Source organism: Carassius gibelio, chromosome B24 (assembly GCF_023724105.1).
Source record: "Carassius gibelio isolate Cgi1373 ecotype wild population from Czech Republic chromosome B24, carGib1.2-hapl.c, whole genome shotgun sequence".
In the NCBI taxonomy this organism is placed as follows: Eukaryota; Metazoa; Chordata; class Actinopteri; order Cypriniformes; family Cyprinidae; genus Carassius; species Carassius gibelio.
The window spans coordinates 12,243,625-12,248,428 of NC_068419.1; the positions used below are offsets into that span (position 1 = coordinate 12,243,625).

The 4,804-nt window shown below is 36.2% G+C and overlaps 1 protein-coding gene across 1 annotated transcript in view; it reads right to left on the minus strand.

The window, feature by feature from the left end:
- Positions 1-3,250: 3,250 nt before the first annotated feature.
- The window catches only part of pip4k2aa (phosphatidylinositol-5-phosphate 4-kinase, type II, alpha a), a 32,671-nt gene continuing 31,117 nt past the window's right edge, over positions 3,251-4,804 (minus strand). The window contains exon 10 of the mRNA XM_052595788.1: positions 3,251-4,804. This exon is cut by the window's right edge and continues 1,418 nt beyond it. The gene's annotated coding sequence lies outside the window, so the exon portion shown is untranslated.

Consider the following 4,804-nt stretch of genomic DNA (forward strand, 5'->3'; position numbering starts at 1 on the left):
CCGTTACAACGACTGCTGCAGGTGTATTTATATTGTCAGAAAGCAACTTTGTTATGGATGTCAAAAAATTATCCGAAAAGAAAAAAAGAAAGAAAAAAACGAAGCCCATTGCAAGACTGCTATGGCAGCCACATGGTCAAGTCGTTTTCCGCACAGCAGGCTACGGCGAAATAGCCTTTATTCCGTTAATTTCTCTCGGTCTATGTGTCCTTGGGCAAATATTCAAAATAGAAACGAAGGCGTGGATGTATTTAATGCATAGACTACACTTCTGATTCGAAGAGCGTTCGCAAGCCATAACCACGGCAATGCGAGATATTATTATAAGCCTACTGAATTAATTTTATATTCATTATTGTATCGAGTAATGCTGAAACCAGTCACTATTTTAATAAACTCTAACGATGTGTCTATGAACTACGCGAGAGTAGCAAAGAACGAACATTTCTAAATTTACAGGCTTGTTTTTTTTTCATTTCGCTGAGGAATTTGAGATAACAGGACATGTTATATATATGTATAAACGATACTTTTTAAGTATTCTCCCAGCTTACCTCAGCTGTGAATGTCTTTATCAATATAACAATCGACTAAATTAGGTTTTTACTAAGGAGTAAACAGGTAAGAATGCGAGCAGTTGAGGAAAAGCCGACGCCGAGAAAAGACGAAATGCAGGGTGTAGGTGAGGGTAGAAAATACCCAATAAAACAATACCCTCAGACATGAAACTCATTTTGACGACTGCGCTGTGAGCTACACAACAGTTGCGTGGACATAAATGATAAAACACTGGAGGTGTTTCGACATGTTTGAGTAAGAACAGAAGCATATGTGACAGCTCTTAAAAATATGGCTCGCGAACGTCTCGTCATTCCACGTGCTATTGGCGCCCCCGCTCGGGCGGGAACGTTCGGAGAATTCTCTCTTAAAGGGGAGGACACGAGGATTTAAGGTGGAATGAAGAAATAGCACCCAGCGATCTTGACCCCCGGTAAACCATGATTCGAATTAAATAATGAATTAATATAAGGATTACTTCTCCCAAGACAGAAGAGCTTTATTTTGATGATAAAGATGGGGTTTTCCTAAAACTGCAAAATATAGGCTAGGCTACTCTTGCTATATCGTCAAGGCAAAGTTGGGAAACGCGCTCTCTTCTTTTTCATAGGCCTTATAAAATATGATAAAATGAAATAAAATGATGAAATTTTTTTACAGGAAGCGGATTCCGAAGTGCATGCATATCCCGCATTTATAAATTAAGGAAATAATTGTGTCTTCATAAAAATGAAGAGACTGCGTTTTCGGCGTATAATCATTATTTGATAAATTTTCATATCTGATGTTTTCTTCTATTATTTCATTAATTCATGTGATTGACCTATGGGACGCATTTGGTATTATAGACTACTAATATGGTTCTAAATATAGGCTTCTTAAAGAGAAGACGCAAAACAAATGAAGTGGAAACAGTAGGCTACATTTCCGATTGTAGCAGTCGGTGGATTTTTAGTGGAGAATGTTCAGTAGATACATACAAAAAAAGAAAGAAAGAAAAAAAGGCATGCAAGTCATTTCAAGAAGCCGAAGAAAATGGTGAATAATGGAGGAGACGTACACTATAGCATAAACCTTATGCTTTCAACCGAGTAAAAAAAAAAACATTTCTTGGTGTACTTGGTGTGGAAGTCCTCCAGAAATAGACTGTCCTACACAGTAATGTTAATTAAGAATGAAGCCTGGCCTATCTTTTCTATTTCCAATCTCCCAAATGTTTTAATTTGTCATTCAATACCTACTTTTTTTAAATAAAAGGTAAGGTAATACATCAAGGAAGAGGAAAGAGAAGTCCTGAGACCAGATGTGAAATCAACATTTGAACACTGGTCACTAAGTACTGGAACAAAGATTTAAAAAATAAAAATAAATAGAAAAATAACCCTTAAAAAATAAATAGAAACAAATGTAGCAAGAAAATTTATATGAAACCGTTTGTGTCTAATTCGACAGTAGGCCACACTAATGGTGAAGGATTCGTTTAAGTTGCAGTTTGTCAATTCGATAACTAGGCTTAGAAGAACAGGCCTCAAAACTTAAGTTAAGGAGGGTACGACTTAACGATGCTTTATTGTTTTGATCGCTGAAATGTTTCCGAAGCTGTGCCTCTGAAAAAGCGAGTATTTAGAAGAACTCGTCTATTATCAAAGAAACGGATGTCGATGACTTTTGACCCTGGCCTTTAAAAATCGCATAGCTAATGACCTACATGTTATAATGTCCAGTTTATCTTATATTATTTAAATGAATTATTCCCGTGCCCACATATAGAGCAGGTGCTGAATTTGTGACTTGGGTGATGAGAGGAATGAAGTCTTAAGAGTCTACTTAGCTCTGGCCTTCTTAAACACATCACTAACCTCCAAAAATCCAGAAGAGTGTCCATGAACCAATTTTCATGTTCCTATTGTGAGCAAATATAAGATTACCGCCTCGATCAGACTGGTGTTACTATCAGTCCAGATTTCTTCATTAAACTATTTACACAGGATGTTTAACATGCTTCAGAAGACGTTATTTATTATCTACAAAGTAGCTGGCAACAGTGAGTGCTCAGCTCGAGTCATTGCATCACTTTTACAATCAACAGGACTGTGCAGGCTGTGAACCTCGTTCGAGGCAGACGCCATATATTGTTTTTCGCGAATGAAAGATAAACATACAAACCACCCGAGGTGCTGGACTGTGTGAATCTCCCACATCACGTCCGTTTCAAAACATAGTTTCAGGCATTTATATATATATATATATATATATATATATATATATATATATACTCTCTTTCAGTGTTGATTCAGGTGAATCCAGGTAGATCCCGCGCTTTTCATTCGAGAAAAAATTAAACATGGCGTCTCCTCTGCGCACGGTCAATTAAGATATATAGCCTACTCCTTTATTAAATACACTAATAATATGCCCACATACTTGTGTGATATAATTTCATAATTGGTTCATTCCTTGCACTTTTTGTGTTTAATAGTGTTCATCTTATTTTGTCTGTTTTGAGTACAAAAAGGCAAAACAATTTTTTTAAGTGTTTTACATTTAACCAATACATTTTTATTAACGGAGAAAACTGTAAAATGGCATGCATTCTACTGATTAAGCGTTTATAAAATGAAAACCAATTTTCTGCGTGACTCAGAAAAGACCATATAAACATTATTAAAAGTGCAGAAAACATGACGAGACGTTGTACCTGCAGACAAAGTGCTTTATTGTTTTGAGCAATGCTTATGGAATGGAGTGTATATCGGTTTACATCAGAACACATGAGACTGCCTCCCCTTTGGTTACTCTCCTTTTATTCTCAAATCTGTGAGTGTGATGCAGATAAACAGCGCTTCCCCATCACTTCTATTACCTTCACTATCTAGATTAAAACAGTCACAAATGAGGGGATTCTTTTTTCAGTAAGTGTGTAAACCTGCACATTCAAATAAAAATCCATCCGTTCGCGCCATTCAGAAATGTTTAGAAAATAAAAATCTAATTGCTAAAAGTAGCCTTCATTACATTTCCCCCCCAAAGCTTATGTGATGAGTTATCCATCAAAGAACACATTGAGCAAAAATGCTTTTGGCAAATGAAGAACATGGTAGAGGGCTTTTTTTTTAAGAAGGCGTGAAGTGAAGCTGTATCTAACTGTAGCACTTTCCACATTTAGTGAAATTCACATAGCCTATATATCGCTGCGTGTCAATCCAGAATCAGAAGTTGAAGCGATGCTCTGATGACACTTTCAAAGTCTGCCGCTAAAACAGTCTCTTTTGTCATGCCCATGGTGCTGTTTTTTGTTGTTGTTGTTGTTGTGAATATTACATCCAATAAGACCACGGTGTGTTTTCATCCCAATGAGAACAATAAAAAAAAATGCTTCTTTTCCCATTGTGCAACGGTTTCCCAAGGGCACAAGCAGCGCTCAGTTTATTAAGAAAATGAAACACTAACCAAGGACGCTGTAACGTTGGTGCTGGATAATACTTCCAGATAAAAATGCATGGAGAAAGCCTGAACACAATTTACAATAAACACTATAACAAGAGCCACACCTACTCATATCAACAAATTCACAATGCACACTCTTGTCCAAAAGGCTCTGCACATAGAATTAGCCAGTCAAGGAGAAATTGTGACCTTTTCAGTGTTGTGTTGATGTGAACAGAAAATGCAATGTCTTTTATCCGTATGAAGCAACAGCACATTTTGAAACATCAAAAACACCAAAAAAACAAACAAAAAAAACATTTGTTTTGTTTTCGACAACCACTCTATTAGAAAATAATATTTTACTTCTGTTCGGAGGGGAGGAAAAAAAGATTAAAAAATAAGGAATTAAATAATTTGGAGTAAAAAGGCACGACTCTTGCACAGTGTATATACATTGAAAACACAGTATAAAGCAGGTATGGGACTATCTTTAAAAAATAGACCTGGGGGGGGGGGGGGGGGGGTTTAGAACACATGACCAAGCATGGAATATACACCATCTCTGGACTAAACCAGACTGAACACTAAAAATAATGCTACATGCATCTTTTTCCTTTCTTTTTTTTTTTTACACAGTACTTGTGTTGTATGATTTAAAACAGTAACATTCTTCATTTATCAGAACACTTTTACCGAATCACGGAGTGGTGCTTTAAAATTCTGGTGGATTGAAATATGTGCAAGTGATCAAAAAGTCTACACAACATAGGATGAGGCCTCTTTTTTTTTTTCTTTTTTTTTTTGAATTAGAAAATTT